Source organism: Lucilia sericata, unplaced genomic scaffold (assembly GCF_015586225.1).
Source record: "Lucilia sericata isolate MDLA Ls3-8-SP2 unplaced genomic scaffold, ASM1558622v1 Contig001347F_arrow, whole genome shotgun sequence".
Lineage (NCBI taxonomy): Eukaryota > Metazoa > Arthropoda > Insecta > Diptera > Calliphoridae > Lucilia > Lucilia sericata.
Window position 1 is genome coordinate 25,048 of NW_023995291.1, and position 24,194 is coordinate 49,241.

The 24,194-nt window shown below is 30.9% G+C and overlaps 2 non-coding genes across 2 annotated transcripts; both read right to left on the reverse strand.

Moving 5' to 3' along the window:
• Window positions 1-20,415: 20,415 nt before the first annotated feature.
• Window positions 20,416-20,486, reverse strand: Trnag-gcc. The gene has a single exon. It is a non-coding gene; the product is annotated as a tRNA-Gly (tRNA).
• Window positions 20,487-23,705: 3,219 nt separating this feature from the next.
• Trnag-gcc lies at window positions 23,706-23,776 on the reverse strand. The gene has a single exon. It is a non-coding gene; the product is annotated as a tRNA-Gly (tRNA).
• Between the last annotated feature and the right edge of the window lie 418 nt (window positions 23,777-24,194).

A 24,194-nucleotide genomic window follows, 5' to 3' on the forward strand; every position in this document is an offset into this window, starting at 1 on the left:
GGCATTTGTTTGTTGTTTTTATTATTAAATGCTTGAAAGTCATTACTAAAGCAGCAGGGAAGGTATGCCAACTTTAGTAGGCCAACATGGTTAGTGTTAAAAAGTTTTCTAAATGGATTTTTACTTAACAAAAACTATTTATGAATATTAGTCAGAGTTTTCTAATCTATTTTTATCTCTTTTTCTTTGCAGGTAAGAATGTCCTTGTGAAATCATTAACTGAAAATATCAAACAATATTTGGCCCCTTTAACTGCCACAATCTAAGAAATGCTATAACCTATAGGTATGTTCAGAAAAAGTCAGGGATACATAGGAAAAGTAATTACTTTTAGGATACTAAGCGTCTGAACACTGATGGATAATTTTGTTCATAGATCTCTATAAGAAGTTGTTAAACCAATATTTTACACTAAAAGGAAGCGTACAATAGGTCCGATGGCTGGATCTCATGTAATAATTATTTAATCTAATTTTACTTTTTCCAAAATTAATAGTTTTTCTAGAAATTAATAACCACTATTGTAACTGGTGCTAACCTTGGAGATATCCAAGTTATCTAAATAATCTATTCCATATTAAAGTTTCAATACTAAAAATTTTAAAAGGGAAATTTAAAATTCTGTTTCGATTTTTTTTCAATTTTTATTAGAATTGAAAAATTTTAATTTCTTTTCCAATTTGAAAATTTCTTTTCCAATTTGAAAATTTCTATTTGAATTTGAAAGTGAAAATTTTGTTTTAAAAATTGAAAATTGAAATTTACATATATCACAATTACAACATTTTTATTTAAAAATTAAAACTATTATTCGAGTTGGAACGTTTCAATTTGAAATTGTAAATTTCTATTCGAAACTAAACATTTCTATTTAATTTTTTTTTGGAAATTGAAATTAAAAATTTCTCTTTGATATATAAATTTTTCTTCAAAATTGAAAATTTCTCTTTGTAATTGAAAATTTTCCTTGAAAGTAAAAATTTCTCTTCGAAATTGAAAAATGTATTCGGAAATTTCTTTTCGAAATTGAAAATTCTTCACGAAAGTAAAAATTTTTCTTCGAAATTGAAAAGTATCTTCGAGAATTTCTCGTCTTGGAGTATTTCTCTTGGAAATTGAAAAGTGTCTTCGAAAATTTCTCTTCGAAAATTTAGAATTTCTTTAGTTAGTTAGTTTTTTTGTATTGAAAATTTTCCTTGAAAGTGAAAATTTCTCTTCGAAATTGAAAATGTATTCGAAAATTTCATTTCGAAATTGGAAAAATTCTTCTCGAAAGTAAAATTATTATTGGAAAGTGTCTTCAAAAATTGAAAAGTGTCTTCGAAATTGAAAAGTGTCTCCGAAGATTTAGTTAGTTAGTTAGTTAGTTAGTTAGTTAGTCGTTAGTTAGTTAGTTAGTTAGTTAGTTGTAGTTAGTTTAGTTAGTTAGTTAGTTAGTTTGATTAGTTAGTTAGGATAGTTAGTTAGTTACGTTAGTTAGTTTAGTTAGGTTAGTTAGTTTAGTTCAGTTGTTAGTTGGAGTTATCTTAGTTAGTTAGTTAGTTAGTTAGTTAAGTTAGTTTAGTAGTTTAGTTAGTTCGTAGTTCGTTAGTTAGTTAGTTAGTTAGTAGTTAGTTAGTTAGTTAGTTTAGTTAGTTCGTAGTTAGTTAGTTAGTTTTTTTAGTTAGTTTAGTTAGTTTTTAGTTAGTTTTAGTTATTTCGTTATTTCGTTAGTTAGTTCGTTATTTAGTTAGTTAGTTGTTAGTTAGTTTAGTTTTCGTCGTTCTTTTTTCTTTAGTTCGTTTTTTTATTTCTTCGTTTCTTCGTTCGTTCGTTCGTTCGTTTAGTTAGTTTCGTTTTTCTTATTTTAGTTTATTCTTTTTTATTTCGTTATTTCGTTTTTTTAGTTAGTTTTTCGTTGTATTTCTTTCGTTCTTCTTCGTTCGTCTTCGTTTCGTTCGTTCGTTCGTTTTCGTTCGTCGTTCGTTCGTTCGTTCGTTCGTTCGTTCGTTCGTTTCGTTTTGTTCGTTCGTTTCGTTCGTTCGTTCGTTCGTTTTCGTTCGTTCGTTCGTTCGTTCGTTCGTTCGTTCGTTGTCGTTCGTTCGTTCGTTTCGTTCGTTTCGTGTCGTTCGTTCTTTCAGTTCGTTCGTTCGTTATTCTTCGTATCGTTCGTTTCTTCGTTCGTTCGTTTTCGTTAGTTCGTTGTTCGTTGCGTTAGTTCGTTTACGTTCGTTTAGTTCGTTCGTTCGTTAGTTAGTTCTTACGTTCGTCTCGTTCGTTCGTTAGTTAGTTTCAGTTTCGTTAGTTCGTTCGTTAGTTAGTTCTTCGTTCGTTCGTTCAGTTTCGTTATTTAGTTAGTTCGTTAGTTCGTTAGTTAGTTAGTTCGTTCGTTTTCGTTAGTTCGTTCTTTTTCGTTCGTTAGAGTTAGTTAACTTAACCACGGAGTTAGGACTCTTCTTCGCCTTCAAGAACAGTAAGCTGTGCACTTGTTATTTTGTTGAGCGAGGGGTTCCTGCAAAGTTTACGGACTCGATTTGGAATTCGAATGGTTACGAGAATTCTGCTAGCGGGCCTTCTGAGCGTTCCTTCACATGGAAAAAAGTCGTATATATCTATTATCTGCAATAACATTGCACTTAGAATTTTTAGGTCTAAAGAAAATGTTTGGGAATTGTAACACAATATCAACCTAGAATCTAAAGATCTCTAAAACCATCTCGCACAACCCTCGCTTAATATTTTCTTAACGCTTAACATGAGCAATTGAATTGCATGTAATGTTAGAAAAACAACTCGTATAAACTGAACAAATACTGCAATTGTGGTTCTCTTGTTGTCCACTATTTTCTTGCTGTACATCGTTTGTGCTGTGATGTATTTTGCCGTGTGCAACATTGGAAAATGCGTTTCTTTTTTTTCTGCTGATCGCATTATTATGACTTGCCACAAATGTTTATTGCATTAAATAGTTTTGCTGCATGTTTATAAATATATTGCATTGGTCACATACAGTGCGATCTAAAATGCTGAGCTGCTGTACTCAGTTTGCTATTGTTGTTGGTCTTGAATGTTGTTGCATTTTAAAAATGCAAAACACGTTATTGACCGTTTTTAGAATTACTAATTGAATCGACGCGTATGCTTGTTTTTTAAACGGTTTTTATGTTGTTATTGTTGTTTTCGTTGTCGTTTTTTGCTGATGTTGTGATCACTTGAAAAAAATATGTTTTTTTTCTCCTTTTTTGCTGTTGTGTTGTAGTTTTCTTAGAGATTTTGTGTTGTTGCCATTGTTGCGCATATTTTAGGAATAAGTGTTTGTATGTGTGCGTGTGAATGTGTTGTGATTTGTTGCATTGTTTTACTGGAAAGGACTAAGATCAGTTGAATTTCTTTTAAAATATTTCAACAAATAATTCCTATAAATCAAATGTTTCTTTCTTAAAAAATCGTTTTTTGGATTGAAAATTGTTTAAATTGAAAAAAAGGACTTAATTTTTGGATTAATCGAACTTTTTGGTTGAAAAACTAAATTCGTTTTTAATTACCCATTGCCCTAAGCACACAAATTTGCTTGAATCCCTTCCTAATTAGTTCTATGGTTGCGCTCATTCGTCCGTCCGTCCGTCCGTCCGTCTGTCCATCTTGTCTGTTGCTGTTTACGCATTGTTATTGTCAATAGTAATTGTAATTGTGTTTTTTGTTATTGTTGTTACAAGCAATATGTTGTCAGTTGCTTGTTGTTGTTTTTTGTTATGTTTATTTATTTGTTCAACAAATAAACATAAAAATCTTTTGATTTTTTTTGTTCACATACAACAAAAAATGCCGGTTAGCAATGTTTTGTTATTGATATTTGAAACTAGACATTGTCTCCTTTAATTCCTGTTTCTCTAAATTTCATACTCATTTCATTTGACGCCCCTTGAGTGTGCCCTTGCATTCGATGGTCACCTCAACAAATGACATTTCTTGCTGTCACTTTAAATATTCCTTTCCTGGTTTATAGTCCATTTCCTTTTGAATTCCAGCAACTTCAAGACGTAACTTAAAATAAACCTCTTTTCGAATGTTAACAATACCCTTTAAAGGGATTTCGTTGTTTTACTTTTTTGGTCAAAATTCTTTGGTTTTTTAAATCTCTAGAGTGTTTCCTTTTTTTTTTTAGTGATTTTAGTTCTTTTTCATTTTTGTTTGCCTTTAATTCAAAATTGTTGCTGAACATGATTTTGCAACACCTTGTTTTATGTGTTGTGTTGCTGTTTGCCACATTTTTTCTTCTTTGGTTTGTTTGTACATCGTGTAATATTTTTTTGTTTTATTTTATTTAATTTAATTTTAAAGTACTTTTTGATGTTTTTGGCACTTGTTAACACTTGTGTGCTGTGGCATTGTTGTTTAACACATAAAAGATTTTAACATATTTTTAAAAATTAAAACATTCGTTCTTCTTTATCGGAGTAGTTTCAGTTTCTGTTTTTTTTTTTTTTTTTGCAATTTCTGTAGAGTTTGTAGTCACCATTTAGAAGATTTTTGACTGCTTTACATGTAAGTTATTCCATGTTTTCTTGTAATTTTATGTCCAAAATAAAAAAAATCGATAAGTTTTTTGTAACTGATTGCAGCCTAGATATAGTCAATATTACTGACTAGAGAATAGTTCACCCTATAAAGTAGTCTATAACTAAAATGTATCCAGACCAAAGATTATACTATAGTTCATATTATATACTATACTATAGCATAGTCCAGACTATAGACAAGGCTATAGTCTAGACTATATTCAAGACTATAGACTAGACTATAGTCCAGACTATAGACTAGACTATAAACCAGACTATTGACTGCATTATAGTCCGTACTATAGACTAGACTATAGTCTAAACAATAAACTAGCCTGTAGTCTAGACCATAGTCCAGACTATAGACTAGACTAGACTATAGACTAGACTATAGACTAGACTATACTAAACTATAGACTAAACTATAGACTAGACTATAGACTAGACTATAGACTGGACTATAGACTAGACTATAGACTAGACTATAGACTAGACTAGACTAGACTATAGACTAGACTATAGACTAGACTATAGACTAGACTATAGACTAGACTATAGACTAGACTATAGACTAGACTATAGACTAGACTATAGACTAGACTATAGACTAGACTATAGACTAGACTATAGACTAGACTATAGACTAGACTATAGACTAGACTATAGACTAGACTATAGACTAGACTAGACTAGACTATAGACTAGACTATAGACTAGACTATAGACTAGACTATAGACTAGACTATAGACTAGACTATAGACTAGACTATAGACTAGACTATAGACTAGACTATAGACTAGACTATAGACTAGACTATAGACTAGACTATAGACTAGACTATAGACTAGACTATAGACTAGACTATAGACTAGACTATAGACTAGACTATAGACTAGACTATAGACTAGACTATAGACTAGACTATAGACTAGACTATAGACTAGACTATAGACTAGACTATAGACTAGACTATAGACTAGACTATAGACTAGACTATAGACTAGACTATAGACTAGACTATAGACTAGACTATAGACTAGACTATAGACTAGACTATAGACTAGACTATAGACTCGACTATAGACTAGACTATAGATTAGACTATAGACTAGACTGTAGACTAGACTATAGACTAGACAATAGAGTAGACTATAGACTAGACTATAGACTAGACTATAGACTAGACTATAGACTAGACTATAGACTAGACTATAGACTAGACTATAGACTAGACTATAGACTAGACTATAGACTAGACTATAGACTAGACTATAGACTAGACTATAGACTAGACTATAGACGAATAAATCACTAAAAAACATATTAAATACTTTTCTTACAACACTAATGTCGGCCATAACTGAAAATTTATTTGAAAAATTATATTTTCTATTTTTAATTTCTTTTTTTTTTTTTCAATTTAAATAATTCCATTAAAGTTCACACCTCATTAAAGTGACACCTGTGTTCAATCATAAAAACCATTTTTATGACATTTTCACACACAAAACTACAAAATAAATTATAGATTCTTATTTATTTACTTTTTTTCGAATAAAATCTTTCAATTACTCTTTCGCTCTCTAGTGTTTTGATGTTTAAAGAAAACATTGACAATTTGAAAATACAATTTATACGATTTTATATTATTAGGTATTTCCTTTTAGATCTGGACATTATATAAAAGAAAGAATATACTATATGTATACAAAGAAAAACGAATCGCCAGGTATAGAGTAGAGAGCTGAAATGAAAAAGAAGAGTAGTAAACATATCATGAATGAATAAAATATGAAGAATGATGGCACTTGAGGCGCCAAAAGTCTGCACAAATCTGTCAAAAAGTCTTCATGTGAAATCGAAAAAAAAACAGCAATAACACACACATACAAAGTTTCACATACTTAAGAGACCCGGCAGTACGGCGAACCCTTTTATAACTAATGGACTGAACTATAGTATGGACTTTGAACTATAATCTGAACTTACGGCAAAGCTATACTTTAGACTATAAGTCTGGTCTATAATCTGAAGTATAGTCTATAGTCTGGACAATAGTATAGTCTATAGTCTCCACTACAGTCCAGTCTGCACTGTAGTCCAGTCTATGGACTATAGTGCAGTCTATAGTCGGGACAATAGTCCAGTCTAGTCTAGACTATAGTTTAGTCTAAAGTCTAGTCTATAGTCTGGACTATAATCTAATCTATAGTCTGGACTATAATCTAATTTATAGTCTGGACTATAGTCTATAGTCTGAACTATAGTCAAATCTATAGTCTGGACTATAGCATATTCTATATTCTAGACTATTGTTTATTCTATAGTCTGGACTATAGTCCAGTCTATAGTCTAGTCTATACTGTCTGGGCTATAGTCTAATCTATAGTCTGGACTATAATCTATAGTCTGAACTATAGTCTATAGTCTGAACTATAGTCAAGTCTATAGTCTGGACTATAGCATAGTCTATTTCCTAGACTATTGTTTATTCCATAGTTTGGACTATTCTCTAGTTTATAGTCTGCACTATATTCTCGTCTATAGTCTGGACTATAGTCTAGTACATAGTCTGGACTATAGTCCAGTCCATAGTCTGGACTACAGTCTAGTTATAGTCTGGATTATTGTATAGTCTAATCTAAACTATAGTACAGTCGGTAGTCTGGAATATAGTCTAGTCCATAGTCTGGACTATAGTGTATGTAGTCTATCGTCTGTGATATAGTCTAGTCTATTATTTTGCTATAGTCTGGACCATAGACTATAGACTAGTCTAGTATATCGTGTCAGATCAAGCGTAAATAATTCTAGACTATATCTGGGCTATAGTCTTTACTTTAGTCTGGTTCATTGTCTAAACTATAGTCTGGACTATAGTTTGGTCTATAGTCTACTTTATAGCCTGAACTAAACTCTAAACTTAATTCTAAGAAATATTACCATTTTAAAAACTGAAGGGCTTTTCCGATTTGTATTTTTAGTTGCTTTTTCTTATTATACCCATTTTTTTTTGATGAATTTACGTCAATAATTTATGATATTTTTCGTTTTTATATGTGAGAAACAGCAGCAGCAAATATTGATGATACATACAACATTTATATATGTTGCCTGGACAGGATGCAGTATTTTTTAAAAGAATACAGTGGAAGCTTTGAATTTTAAATTAAAGAAAATTTTAAATATAATTCAGTTCTAGTCTCACGAGAAAATAATTGACTGTAGTTGGTTTATTTTTAGTTATGCTTGCAGTTACTTTCCGAGTGAGCATCATGTCATAAAATTATTACGTTTCTTTCATTATTTTATACGAGGGTCGAACATAATTGCAGTAATTCTAAAATATATAGGAACCAACATTATTTTGCTAAATTTCTTTACATCCCTCGTATTTGTTCTTTTACATCCTCTTCATCTTTAGCTTCATTTTCATAACTGATTTATGGCTACTGCTTTTAGCATTCATCACATCATACACGTTTATTTCTTGTTCAGTTCATGGACTCGAAATCATGTCCATCTTCACGTTGCTGTACTTATGTGTATTTAAATGCTTAAGGGCATTTTAATAAGATTTTGAATGTTATTTTACACCTTAAAAATCCTGTTCAACAACAATTTGTAAATATTTAATGAGTTGCCTTTTACCATTTTGTGTTTTTGTGCCAAAAAAAGTAATATTCTCCTCATTTTTTGGTTATAATTACGAGAAAATAATTGGACCTATTGAGCCGTAAATGGTATGTAATGTGTTTTGACCATAATCATGAAAAGTCAGGTGAAATTAATGTTTTAAGGGCAGATATTTAGAGTTAATTACAGAAAAATGGATATAGTAAATATATATTTTTGGAAAGGAAAACGATTCGTTCATTCCATCAAGACTGGACAATAGACTAGACAATAGACTAGACTATAGATTAGACTATAGAATAGACAACAGAATATACTAGATTAGATTAGACGATAGACTAGACTTTAGACTGAACTTGAGACTAGACTATAAACTAGACGATATACTAGACTATAGACCAGATGATATACTAGACAATGGACTAGACAACAGACTTGACTATAGACTAGACTATAGACTTGACTATATACTAGACTATAGACTAGATTATAGACAAGATTATAGACTAGACTATATAGACTTGACTATAGACTTGACTATAGACTAGGCTATAGACTAGGCTATAGACTAGACTATATACTATACTATAGATTAGACTATAGTGTACACTATAGAGTAGACTGTAGACTATAGACTAGGCTATAGACTAGGCTATAGACTAGATTATATACTATACTATAGACTAGACTATAGTGTACACTATAGAGTAGACTGTAGACTATAGACTAGGCTATAGACTAGACTATATAATAGACTATAGACTAGACTATATAATAGACTATAGACTAGACTATAGACTAGACTATAGACTAGACTATAGACTAGACTATAGACTAGACTATAAACTAGACTATAGACTAGACTATAGACTACACTATAGACTAGACTATAGACTAGACTATAGACTAGACTATAGACTAGACTATAGACTAGACTATAGACTAGACTATAGACTAGACTATAGACTAGACTATAGACTAGACTATAGACTAGACTATGGACTAGACTATAGACTAGACTATAGACTAGACTATAGACTAGACTATAGACTAGACTATAGACTAGACTATAGACTAGACTATAGACTAGACTATAGACTAGACTATAGACTAGACTATAGACTAGACTATAGACTAGACTATAGACTAGACTATAGACTAGACTATAGACTAGACTATAGACTAGACTATAGACTAGACTATAGACTAGACTATAGACTAGACTATAGACTAGACTATAGACTAGACTATAGACTAGACTATAGACTAGACTATAGACTAGACTATAGACTAGACTATAGACTAGACTATAGACTAGACTATAGACTAGACTATAGACTAGACTATAGACTAGACTATAGACTAGACTATAGACTAGACTATAGACTAGACTATAGACTAGACTATAGACTAGACTATAGACTAGACTATAGACTAGACTATAGACTAGACTATAGACTAGACTATAGACTAGACTAGACTAGACTATAGACTAGACTATAGACTAGACTATAGACTAGACTATAGACTAGACTATAGACTAGACTATAGACTAGACTATAGACTAGACTATAGACTAGACTATAGACTAGACTATAGACTAGACTATAGACTAGACTATAGACTAGACTATAGACTAGACTATAGACTAGACTATAGACTAGACTATAGACTAGACTATAGACTAGACTATAGACTAGACTATAGACTAGACTATAGACTAGACTATAGACTAGACTATAGACTAGACTATAGACTAGACTAGACTAGACTATAGACTAGACTATAGACTAGACTATAGACTAGACTATAGACTAGACTATAGACTAGACTATAGACTAGACTATAGACTAGACTATAGACTAGACTATAGACTAGACTATAGACTAGACTATAGACTATACTATAGACTAGACTATAGACTAGACTATAGACTAGACTATAGACTGGACTATAGACTAGACTATAGACTAGACTATAGACTGGACTTCTAGACTAGACTATAGACTGGACTATAGACTAGACTATAGACTAGACTATAGACTAGACTATAGACTAGACTATAGACTAGACTATAGACTAGACTATAGACTAGACTATAGACTAGACTATAGACTAGACTATAGACTAGACTATAGACTAGACTATAGACTAGACTATAGACTAGACTATAGACTAGACTAAAGACTAGACTATAGACTAGACTATAGACTAGACTATAGACTAGACTATAGACTAGACTATAGACTAGACTATAGACTAGACTATAGACTAGTCTATAGACTAGACTATAGACTAGACTATAGACTAGACTATAGACTAGACTATAGACTAGACTATAGACTAGACTATAGACTAGACTATAGACTAGTCTATAGACTAGACTATATACTAGTCTATAGACTAGACTATAGACTAGACTATAGACTAGACTAGACTATAGATTAGACTATAGACTAGACTATAGACTAGACTATAGACTAGACTATAGACTAGACTATAGACTAGACTATAGACTGGACTATAGACTAGACTATAGACTGGACTATAGACTAGACTATAGACTAGACTATAGACTAGACTATAGACTAGACTATAGACTAGACTATAGACTAGACTATAGACTAGACTATAGACTAGACTATAGACTAGACTATAGACTAGACTATAGACTGGACTATAGACTAGACTATAGACTAGACTATAGATAATAGACTAGACTATAGACTAGACTATAGACTAGACTATAGACTAGACTATAGACTAGACTATAGACTAGACTATAGACTAGACTATAGACTAGACTATAGACTAGACTATAGACTAGACTATAGACTAGACTATAGACTAGACTATAGACTAGACTATAGACAATACTATAGACAATACTATAGACAATACTATAAAGTAGACTATAGACTTTTGTTCTATATTTAACTAATCCTATCAATTAAGTACTACATCAATACTTGCACCAATCACTTGTGTTCCTTGTTTACTAAATGATCACTTTAAGGTTTAACTTTTATGGGCCTCGCTATTTACTGTTACGAATCATACCTTTACTTTTAACAGCTTCAATTTAGTTAGTCGGTCATTTAAACAACAATTTAATTCATTGAATTGGATTTTGAATTATGTTTTAAATACGTTTTATAGTCATTTTCCTGTTCGTATAGTTCTCTTTGTAATGAAGTTTATTTATTTAATGTTATTGTACTCGTTGTCGATATTTTATTGCAGCTCGTTTATCAGTTACAATGTAAGTTTGTAAATTTAGAGAAGTTCGTGGAATATGAAGTAACACTGAAAGAAATTGTTTAATAAAGTTCGTAAATGTTGTGGTGGGTCTTGGGGTGGGGATTTTTAAGAGATTATACTAGAGACTTGTAAAATGTTATTGCTTGAGCTTTACGACACCTATAACGTTATTTATACAGAAAATCGAGCCATTTTTGTTATCAATAAGTTTATTATATTGATTTAAGATATAAAATTGAAAAGGGGATTCTTTAAGTTCGCAGTTTTGTTCTTTCGAAAAATTATTTATTTTTCACCACTTCTACTTATTATACACTTAAGCCTTGCATAGCGTGACAATTTACTATTTGTCTTATTATAATTATTTTTATAACAATTTAAAAATTATAATTTTCATATCATGTGACAACTGATCCTCCCAGTTATTAAGCATTTGATTAGTACACGCGTTGAAACATTTTAATTTAATATTGACCTTTTATATCTAATATATTTTTATATTTTTTATATTATTTATCGCATTTAATTTTAATCTCTAGTTGTAATCTTCATAGTTTTTAAATCGTTTGAATTCAATAAATATGTATCTATATGTACTGCATTTTATTGTACTTGAGCAAAACGACATTTTTATTACTTTTTATAACGTAAACGTTGTAAAATGCTGCGATCATAAATCATCTATAGATAAAGACAATAATAAGCCTTTAAAGGTAAAATATAACATTTTTTATAGATTAGTAAGTATAAAACTCGCGATCAGTTCTCATACTCTCTAACTCTCTCTTTGTGTGCAATATAGACTATAGACTAGACCATAGATTAGACAATCGACTGGACTATAGATGATACTGTAAACTTATCTATAAACTAGACCATAGACTGGAACTATAGAACTATACATTAGATCACTTATAACTATTTTCCTTTTTCATTTCCTTTCAAACTGTGAAACCCCCTAATAATGTTTACCAACATACTCCATACAATAGACAAACTTAAACCATAATTTCTATTTTAACAATACTTGCCATAAAATAATAAATTTCATAAGAACGATTGATCAAATTATCTATTAGATACAAATAACAATTTATTCCCAAAGCAAAAAAATAAAAAACACCTTTTAAGGTGATCGCACAAAGCACAAGTTTGAGTAGATTCAAAATTGGACATTAATAATAAATAGAATGTTCTATACACCGCCATAAGCATAAATATTTATGTGCATTACATTTTGCACACGTTGAACGAATGCAAATTTCAAATAAAACACCAATAACTACTCGTGCAACACAAAAAAAACAAAAACACTGTTGTGTTTTTTCACAAGAAACACGTACGATTTGCCGAACTGATCATGAACATGCAATAATTTGCAACACATACGTGTTTTTGGTCAATTTGATAAAAAAATAATAATTGGGAAAAAAATTCAAACGAAAACCTATACAATGTATCTATTGACACCTTACACAATATATTGATCGGATAATAGAGCTGAAGGTGGTGGGTTTAGAAACATGTACGGCATCAATACATGTGGTCATTGAATATTGCCTAAAGTCTCTTATAGAAAGAAATATATGAACTCTTCTCTATTGCCTCTATTGTAATGTTTAGTCTATGAACTCTTCTCTATTGCCTCTATTGTATAGTTTAGTCTGTAGTTTAGTCTATAGTCTAGTCTATAGTCTAGTCTATAGTCTAGTCTATAGTCTAGTCTATAGTCTAGTCTATAGTCTAGTCTATAGTCTAGTCTATAGTCTAGTCTATAGTCTAGTCTATAGTCTAGTCTATAGTCTAGTCTATAGTCTAGTCTATAGTCTAGTCTATAGTCTAGTCTATAGTCTAGTCTATAGTCTAGTCTATAGTCTAGTCTCTATAGTCTAGTCTATAGTCTAGTCTATAGTCTAGTCTAGTCTAGTCTATAGTCTAGTCTATAGTCTAGTCTATAGTCTAGTCTATAGTCTAGTCTATAGTCTAGTCTATAGTCTAGTCTATAGTCTAGTCTATAGTCTAGTCTATAGTCTAGTCTATAGTCTAGTATAGTCTAGTCTATAGTCTAGTCTATAGTCTAGTCTATAGTCTAGTCTATAGTCTAGTCTATAGTCTAGTCTATAGTCTAGTCTAGTCTAAGTCTAGTCTATAGTCTAGTCTATAGTCTAGTTCTATAGTCTAGTCTATAGTCTAGTCTATAGTCTAGTCTATAGTCTAGTCTATAGTCTGTCTATAGTCTAGTCTATAGTCTAGTCTATAGTCTAGTCTATTAAGTCTAGTCTATAGTCTAGTTTCAGTCTGTTCTATAGTCTAGTCTATAGTCTAGTCTATAGTCTTAGTCTATAGTCTAGATCTATAGTCTGTCTATTAGTCTAGTCTATTAGCTTAGTCTATAGTCTGAGTCTAATTAGTCTAGTCTATAAGTCTAGTCTATTAGTCTAGTCTAGTCTTAGTCTATAGTCTAGTCTATAGTCTAGTCTATAGTCTAGTCTATCGTCTAGTCTATAGTCTTAGGTCTATAGTCTAGTCTATAGTTCTAGTCTACAGTCTAGTCTATAGGTCTCGTCCTATAGTCTAGTTATAGTCTTAGTCTATAGTCTAGTCTATAGTCTAGTCTATAGTCTGGTCTATAGTCTAGTCTATAGTCTAGTCTAGTTAGTCATAGTCAGTATATAGTCATAGTCTATAGTCTGTCTATAGTCTAGTCTAAGTTAGCTCATAGTCTAGTCTATAGGTTCTCAGTCTATAGTCTAGTCATCAGTCCTAGTCTATAGTCTAGTCTATAGTCTAGTCTATAGTCTAGTCTATAGTCTAGTCTATAGTCTAGTCTATAGTCTAGTCTATAGTCTAGTCTATAGTCTAGTCTATAGTCTAGTCTATAGTCTAGTCTATAGTCTAGTCTATAGTCTAGTCTATAGTCTAGTCTATAGTCTAGTCTATAGTCTAGTCTATAGTCTAGTCTATAGTCTAGTCTATAGTCTAGTCTATAGTCTAGTCTATAGTCTAGTCTATAGTCTAGTCTATAGTCTAGTCTATAGTCTAGTCTATAGTCTAGTCTATAGTCTAGTCTATAGTCTAGTCTATAGTCTAGTCTATAGTCTAGTCTATAGTCTAGTCTATAGTCTAGTCTATAGTCTAGTCTATAGTCTAGTCTATAGTCTAGTCTATAGTCTAGTCTATAGTCTAGTCTATAGTCTAGTCTATAGTCTAGTCTATAGTCTAGTCTATAGTCTAGTCTATAGTCTAGTCTATAGTCTAGTCTATAGTCCAGTCTATAGTCTAGTCTATAGTCTAGTCTATAGTCTAGTCTATAGTCTAGTCTATAGTCTAGTTCTATAGTCTAGTCTATAGTCTAGTCTATAGTCTAGTCTATAGTCTAGTCTATAGTCTAGTCTATAGTCTAGTCTATAGTCTAGTCTATATGTCTAGTCTATAGTCTAGTCTATAGTCTAGTCTATAGTCTAGTCTATAGTCTAGTCTATAGTCTAGTCTATAGTCTAGTCTATAGTCTAGTCTATAGTCTAGTCTATAGTCTAGTCTATAGTCTAGTCTATAGTCTAGTCTATAGTCTAGTCTATAGTCCTAGTCTATAGTCTAGTCTATAGTCTAGTCTATAGTCTAGTCTATAGTCTAGTCTATAGTATAGTCTATAGTCTAGTCTATAGTCTAGTCTATAGTCTAGTCTATAGTCTAGTCTATAGTCTAGTCTATAGTCTAGTCTATAGTCTAGTCTATAGTCTAGTCTATAGTCTAGTCTATAGTCTAGTCTATAGTCTAGTCTATAGTCTAGTCTATAGTCTAGTCTATAGTCTAGTCTATAGTCTAGTCTATAGTCTAGTCTATAGTCTAGTCTATAGTCTAGTCTATAGTCTAGTCTATAGTCTAGTCTATAGTCTAGTCTATAGTCTAGTCTATAGTCTAGTCTATAGTCTAGTCTATAGTCTAGTCTATAGTCTAGTCTATAGTCTAGTCTATAGTCTAGTCTATAGTCTAGTCTATAGTCTAGTCTATAGTCTAGTCTATAGTCTAGATAGTCTAGCCTAGTCTATAGTCTAGTCTATAGTCTAGTAAAATATTTTTTTCATATCAATATTTATTCATTTAACATCAAATAAATTTTAATATATTTTTTAAATAAAATTAAATTATAACATGACATAACAATTGCACATTTTCAAATGTATGTAACTTTATCATGTTTACATTTTCTACATAAATATTTCTACATATTTGACATTCTTTTGATCGCAGAGCCAAGAAAAAACAGAGTGTAATTTCAAAATAAACATATCAAATAATTTGCCACTGTTTTACACCTGTATGTGTTTTTGTTGTTGTTCTTGTTATGCGGCTGCCACAGATGTATTGTATATATTTACATTGTATGACCATTTCTTACCCAAAATGTACACTTGTTAAATACATAATATGTTGCGGCAATAAATAAATGTTGTTTGATTTTATTGTTTCTACATGATTGTGATCGTGCAAACGTTGCTGTTGTTGTTGCTGTTGTTGTTATTAGCATCATAAATATTTCAAGAAAAACGTATGAAAAATTCAAATTGACAAAAAACACAAATTAAATTTCATTTATGTACAATTACAATTGCATCTGCATATAGGTGAGTGTGTGTGTGTGCAACATGTTGCATACTACTCTTGGAGATTATATGACATTTCGATGGGCAATTAAACACAACATGATTAAACGCAAATTAGTTGCACATTATCGAGAAACATAACAACAACAATATGACTGTTTTTGTTCAGTTTTGCCAGTTGTAGTTGTTGTTGCTGCTGTGTATTACTTTTTCGTTGCGTTAAACTGAAAAGCACAACAGCACAACATGTTGCCAACACTTTAAGTAAGAAATATACAAATTAAAAACATGACAAAATATTGTTGCCGATAAAGGTCGACCTATTGGAATCATACGGTAGTTTTTTGGTCGATAGATGATCGTTTGATTAGTTCATAGTTTACTCTATGAACTATACTTTAATCAATCTATGGACTTATCTATGGAATATTTTGTGGCCAGTCTATGGACCACACTATTGACCGGTCTATGAACGAATCTATTGACCTGTATATGAACAAGCCTATTTGCTGGTCTAGGGACTTGATCAGTCTATGGACTAGACTATGGTCTATTCTGACCAGTCTATGGCCTAGTTTATTGATCAGTCTATGGACTGTTCTCTTGATCAGTCTATGGACTATTCTTTGATCAGTCCATGGAATTGTATATTGGACAGTCTATGGACTAGACTTTTGACTAGTCTATAAACTAGTGCAGTGCCTAGTCTATGGACTATTCTTTGATCAGACTATGGAATAGTATATTGGGCAGTCTATGCACTAGACTTTTAACTAGTCTATAAACTAGTGCAGTGCCTAGTCTATGGACTATTCTATTGCTTGGTTTATGGACTAGTTTATAGGGCGGAAAAATGCCAAGAATATGCACTCAGAAATCTTGCTATACCTGTTATTTAGTTAGAAGTGGAAAGCATTATCTTACCCGCCTTATGGTCCACACCTTGCCCCGTCTGATTGCTAGTTGTTTCGATCGATTCAGAACGCTCGTTTTAGGATACGCTTTACTTCAGAAAAGAATCACTGTTTAATCCTATGAATACTCTACTCTCTAAGACATCCTATTAGTTTACGCAGAAAAACTATCTTCCTTCATAGGGTACTCTTCCAAACTTAATAACCATTCAACAGCATCAACAACAACTTACTACAAAACTTGTTGTAATACATATGTAAGCAACTTTAACAAACTATGGCCAAACTATCTATAGTCTGCTTATACTTGAGTCTTTAACAAAAATATAATGACTACAGTTGTTGCTGTTAATTTCTTTTTATGGTCCATTCAATGAATACTATAGAGTCATTGAGAAATGTTAACAGATTGCAACCAAGTCTAAACTCCAGTCTCTCTGACGACCAGCTGGCCAGCAGTGTATTTAGTTTAAATATTAAGGTGTTAAGTGACCATAACTAAATTGGTATTAAAACGAATTGTTTAAAGTTATTAGCACAAACACCTTTTCGATTTCATGTATAAAGTCTACTTTTTTTTTTGTATTCTCGTTAATTTAATATGACTTTAGACTGGTTTAGACATGAATACTAGCTTAAAGTTAGTTAATTTTGAAAATTACTTGCTTTTTGACAATAATTCACCTTTTCGACCAGCGAACGTAATTAACCTCTGGAACTTATTTGTAAAAGAGCGAAACTAAATATAGTTTGTAATAAACTGCAAAATATTGTGGGGAATACTAATCGTAAATTAATAGTAATTTGAAGTTTATAAATTCGATTTCAATTAATTTGAACAATTGCCGCATATTGGAAAATTTATAAGTTTAAAAGTTAAGGTGAAATTTTTGTTAAATTGTATAAGAAGTCTATTAAAATTTGAAAAGTTTTTTTTTTTTAGTCTAGTCTATAGTCTAGTCTATAGTCTAGTCTATAGTCTAGTCTATAGTCTAGTCTATAGTCTAGTCTATAGTCTAGTCTAGTCTAGTCTAGTCTATAGTCTAGCTATAGTCTAGCCTATAGTCTAGCCTATAGTCTAGTCTATAGTCTAGTCTATAGTCTAGTCTATAGTCTAGTCTATAGTCTAGTCTATAGTCTAGTCTATAGTCTAGTCTATAGTCTAGTCTATAGTCTAGTCTATAGTCTAGTCCTAGTCTATAGTCTAGTCTATAGTCTAGTCCTAGTCTAGTCTATAGTCTAGTCTATAGTCTAGTCTATAGTCTAGTCTATAGTCTAGTCTATAGTCTAGTCTATAGTCTAGTCTATAGTCTAGTCTATAGTCTAGTCTATAGTCTAGTCTAGTCTAGTCTATAGTCTAGTCTATAGTCTAGTCTATAGTCTAGTCTATAGTCTAGTCTATAGTCTAGTCTATAGTCTAGTCTATAGTCTAGTCTATAGTCTAGTCTATAGTCTAGTCTATAGTCTAGTCTATAGTCTAGTCTATAGTCTAGTCTATAGTCTAGTCTATAGTCTAGTCTATAGTCTAGTCTATAGTCTAGTCTATAGTCTAGTCTATAGTCTAGTCTAGTCTAGTCTATAGTCTAGTCTATAGTGTAGTCTGTAGTCTAGTCTATATTGTAGTCTATAGTGAAGTCTATAGTCTAGTCTATAGTGTAGTCTATAGTCTAGTCTATAGTCTAGTCTATAGTCTAGTCCATAGTCTAGTCCATAGTCTAGTCTATAGTAATATCTAGAGACTATAGAGTATTGTAGTCTGCAGATTTATTCCCACTTTTATTCTTCTGTACCACCGTGTAACCCTACTAGATCCGTTATTACATTTCATCCATCTAGTCTATAGTCTAGTCTATAGTCTATAGTCTAGTCTATAGTCTAGTCTATAGACTAGTCTATAGTCGAGTCTATAGTCTAGTCTATAGTCTAGTCTATAGTCTAGTCTATAGTCTAGTCTATAGTCTAGTCTATAGTCTAGTCTATAGTCTAGTCTATAGTCTAGTCTATAGTCTAGTCTATATATAGTCTATAGTCTAGTCTATAGTCTAGTCTATAGTCTAGTCTATAGTCTAGTCTATAGTCTAGTCTATAGTCTAGTCTATAGTCTAGTCTATAGTCTAGTCTATAGTCTAGTCTAATCTAGTCTAGTCTAGTCTATAGTCTAATCTATAGTCTAGTATAGTCTAGTCTATAGTCTAGTCTATAGTCTAGTCTATAGTCTAGTCTATAGTCTAGTCTATAGTCTAGTCTATAGTCTAGTCTATAGTCTAGTCTATAGTCTAGTCTATAGTCTAGTCTATAGTCTAGTCTATAGTCTAGTCTATAGTCTAGTCTATAGTCTAGTCTATAGTCTAGTCTATAGTCTAGTCATAGTCTAGTCTATAGTCTAGTCTATAGTCTAGTCTATAGTCTAGTCTATAGTCTAGTCTATAGTCTAGTCTATAGTCTAGTCTATAGTCTAGTCTAAAGTCTAGTCTATAGTCTAGTCTATAGTCTGGTCTATAGTCTAGTCTATAGTCTAGTCTATAGTCTAGTCTATAGTCTAGTCTATAGTCTAGTCTATAGTCTAGTCTATAGTCTAGTCTATAGTCTAGTCTATAGTCTAGTCTATAGTCTAGTCTATAGTCTAGTCTTTAGTCTAGTCTATGGTCTAGTCTATAGTCTAGTCTATAGTCTAGTCTATAGTCTAGTCTATAGTCTAGTCTATAGTCTAGTCTATAGTCTAGTCTATAGTAGTCTAGTCTAGTCTAGTCTAGTCTAGTCTAGTAATATCTAAAGACTATAGAGTATTGTAGTCTGCAGATTTATTTCCCACTTTTATTCTTCTGTACCACCGTGTAACCCTACTAGATCCGTTATTACATTTCATCCATCGTATAGTTATATTGCAAAATGTTTTTTTTAGCTTTTAGTCCCACCTAAATAAATTCCTAGACAAATAAATTACAAACTATAACACTGGGTTACGTTGTTTTTCCATAACAAACATTTTTTCTGAAAATTTTCTTCTAAAACTAAAAAGGATATAAACGTGATTTTTTTCATGTAATATATATGTCTACGACACACCATTTACTAAAAACAAATGTTTGCAAACCACTATGCGTGGTGGCTGGAAAACTTATATGAATTTCAACTTTTTTAACTTGTTTTTTATTTAGTCGATTAAAAATTTATTTAAAATATTAAGTTTTTGCTGCTCCTTAACGTTATGGAAAATGATTTATTGACATAATGAAGACTAATTTGTGACCACATTTCATTTTTTTTTTTTTTTTTCAAAAACTATTGCAGCAAACAACATCTAAAGTTCCCCCATATTAATATTTTGCCTTAGTGGGGTCTATGTTGTAATATTTTAATTTATGACTCCATAACCAAACAATCTTGTTTACAGTTCAATTAAAATAGAAATAATAAAAATATTAAAAAGTAATAAAAATAATAAATATAAAAAAGTAGATTGCATCGGCCGGGAATCGAACCCGGGCCGCCCGCGTGGCAGGCGAGCATTCTACCACTGAACCACCGATGCTTGTGTTGGTTTTCCAGTTAAAACTTGATAATTGTTGTTTGCCGGTTGTGTCTAGTTTTTTTTCAGTTATAACAGAATCGTGACTACTGGTTGGCTGTAACAAAGCCTCCAAGTTTATTAGAAGAAAATTTATTTATTAATAAACTTATCTGTCTTAATGTGTGTCAGTTTGTCTGTCTATTTATATATTTAAATTATATTTTTTTCCTCTTACTCTTAGACCCAGAATAGAAACAAAATCCTCTGGTAAAGTGTAAAACGTTTAAAATTTCAATGTGTTTTTATGTCACAAAAACAATATTGGGGCGTTACTAAACGTTTTGTCTTAATAACGAAATTTATAATTAAATGTGGATAGAGGTTTTTCAAAAGGAAATAGATTTTTGTTATTAATTTATGGACTGAAATTTTACAGGAATATTTTACGGTAATATTGACAGTTATTAAATGTTTTTAAAACATACTTTGTAGAATAAATAATGCTTTAAATTTTCTTCATAATTAATGTACATATTTTAGAAACATTAAATTTCATCTTAATTAAACTAATATTTAAAAAAGGGGCGTGGCATCGAAATCGTTAAAAATACGACAAATTCTGTGATCACTCTAAAATTTTTAACTGTAAGAGCTAGAGTCCTTAAATTTTCTAAGGACAATTTTGACATCCATATGAATACATGGGGTTAAAATGGGCAGCCTAGCTATAGTAGGCGTGGCATCTCTCATATAAAGAAAATCTTAAATTAGTATATCTGAGAAAATTTAACAGCTAGAGTCCTAATTTTTTTTTCGGTGACACTTTAGTATCAACAGCAACGTAGCACCTCCCCATCTGGTATATGTGGGAAACTATTAAAGATAGAATCTTAAAATTTTGCATAAAAACAAGGACAAAAATGGGCGGACTTTCTTAAGATGACATCGGAACCTCCCATAAAGATTGAATATAAAAATTAGTATATTTGAGAAACTGTTAGAGTTAAAATTTTAAAATCTTGCACGAACCACTGGGTAGCAAATTGGCGCACTAGATTTTAGGGGCGTGGTACCTCCCATATAAATATAATTCAAAAATTCATTTATCTTGGAAAGTTTTGGAGCTAGAATCTTTTAACATTTGGGAGACAAATGGGCGGAGTTTAATTGAGAGGCCTGACACCACCCATATGAATTAAGTAAAAAAAAGCTAGAATCTTAAATTTTAAACATTCATAAGAATATTTTGGTAATTTTTAGTAGTTAGTTAGTTAGTAGTTAGTTAGTTAGTTAGTTAGTTAGTTAGTTAGTTAGTTAGTTAGTTAGTTAGTTAGTAGTTAGTTAGTTAGTTAGTTAGTTTAGTTAGTTAGTTAGTTAGTTAGTTAGTTAGTTAGTAGTTCGTTAGTTAGTTAGTTAGTTAGTTAGTTAGTTAGTTAGTTAGTTAGTTAGTTAGTTAGTTAGTTAGTTAGTTAGTTAGTTAGTTAGTTAGTAGTTAGTTAGTTAGTAGTTAGTTAGTTAGTTAGTTAGTTAGTTAGTTAGTTAGTTAGTTTAGTTAGTTAGTTAGTTAGTTAGTAGTTAGTTAGTTAGTTAGTTAGTTAGTAGTTAGTAGTTAGTTAGTTAGTAGTTAGTTAGTAGTTAGTAGTTAGTTAGTTAGTTAGTTAGTTAGTTAGTTAGTTAGTTAGTTAGTTAGTTAGTTAGTTAGTTAGTTAGTTAGTTAGTTAGTTAGTTAGTTAGTTAGTTAGTTAGTTAGTAGTTAGTTAGTTAGTTAGTTAGTTAGTAGTTAGTTAGTTAGTTAGTTAGTTAGTTAGTTAGTAGTTAGTTAGTTAGTTAGTTAGTTAGTTAGTTAGTTAGTTAGTAGTTAGTTAGTTAGTTAGTTAGTTAGTTAGTTAGTTAGTTAGTTAGTTAGTTAGTTAGTTAGTTAGTTAGTTAGTTAGTTAGTTAGTTAGTTAGTTAGTTAGTTAGTTAGTTAGTTAGTTAGTTAGTTAGTTAGTTAGTTAGTTAGTTAGTTAGTTAGTTAGTTAGTTAGTTAGTTAGTTAGTTAGTTAGTTAGTTAGTTAGTTAGTAGTTAGTTAGTTAGTTAGTTAGTTAGTTAGTTAGTAGTTAGTTAGTTAGTTAGTTAGTTAGTTAGTAGTTAGTTAGTTAGTTAGTTAGTTAGTTAGTTAGTTAGTTAGTTAGTTAGTTAGTTAGTTAGTTAGTTAGTTAGTTAGTTAGTTAGTTAGTTAGTTAGTTAGTTAGTTAGTAGTTAGTTAGTAGTTAGTTAGTTAGTTAGTTAGTTAGTTAGTTAGTAGTTAGTTAGTTAGTTAGTTAGTTAGTTAGTTAGTTAGTTAGCTAGTTAGTTAGTTAGTTAGTAGTAGTTAGTTAGTTAGTTAGTAGTTAGTTAGTTAGTTAGTTAGTTAGTTAGTTAGTTAGTTAGTTAGTTAGTTAGTTAGTTAGTTAGTTAGTTAGTTAGTTAGTTAGTTAGTTAGTTAGTTAGTTAGTTAGTTAGTTAGTTAGCCTTTTTCGATAATTTTTCTGCGTGAATCTTACATTGAATCAACACATTTTTGAGAATCGCTTTCGAGACTTTAGGTCTGTTGTTCTGTGATTCAAATGCATGCTGAGATCGTACCTACCTCCAATGTTTCTGTTAGAATATACATATAATATATTCAAACCGTATACTGATCTCTTATTAACCCAATTTGCGCTAATTTATTGGTGTAACATTTCGACTTACCTTAATTGGCATTATTTGCCTAAAAATGGAGCATCAAATCATATTAAGCCTTCGAAATCAATGAATATTTTGCTTCATTTGAAAAATATCTTCATTGTTATATTTTTCTTTGCCTGAGACTCATACAAATCTTTATATTTATGATATGTTTGCTTCATCTGCTTATTTATGAGATTTTATTAGTTTTTTGTTTTGATTAAAATAATCTACTTATTGACAGAAATCTGAAATCTACTTAAAGTCATAAACACTCAATTTTATAACAGTTTTACGGAGAAATATTTGAGATAAGTCATAAATTAAGTTAATGTCAAGGCAATAGGTATTGGTTGTGATTTATATTTTAGTTGTTTTTAATATTTCATTAAGAACTTAAACTAGAAAAGGTTACGGGGATGAGGATAGAAGATCAGATGTTGGATTTTAATTGTGGTGTAACTATGTTAGTAAATTATTAAAAATTTAAGAATTTTAAAAAAATTTAAGAATTATTAAAAAATTTCAAAATTATTAAAAAATTGTATTGCATCGGCCGGGAATCGAACCCGGGCCGCCCGCGTGGCAGGCGAGCATTCTACCACTGAACCACCGATGCTTGTGTTAGTTATCCAACTAAAACTTGTTGCTTGCTTTTGTCTATATATTGTTGTAGTGTTGCAAGGTTTACTTTAACTTCACACATGTTGAAACTTTTGAAAAAATTTGTTTGCTATAAACGATTTGTCATACCTAATTGGTTTGCCTTAAACATTCAAGTATAATGAGCAAGAAAAATTTGTATTTTTTTGTCCCAAGATAGATTCCGAATCCTAGATCTTGGATTCGGGATCTAGTATAGCTTAATAGTACTTAGGGATAAGTTTTGAGCTAGAAAAGTTTGATTAAAGTAAGGCTTTCTCCTACTTAACGTATCCTTGCTTGAATCAAGTATTTTGGTGCTTAGTTTAAGTACCAATTTTATCAATTTTGAATTTTGCTACAGGTTATTAACATTTCAACTTTGCCATTTATAA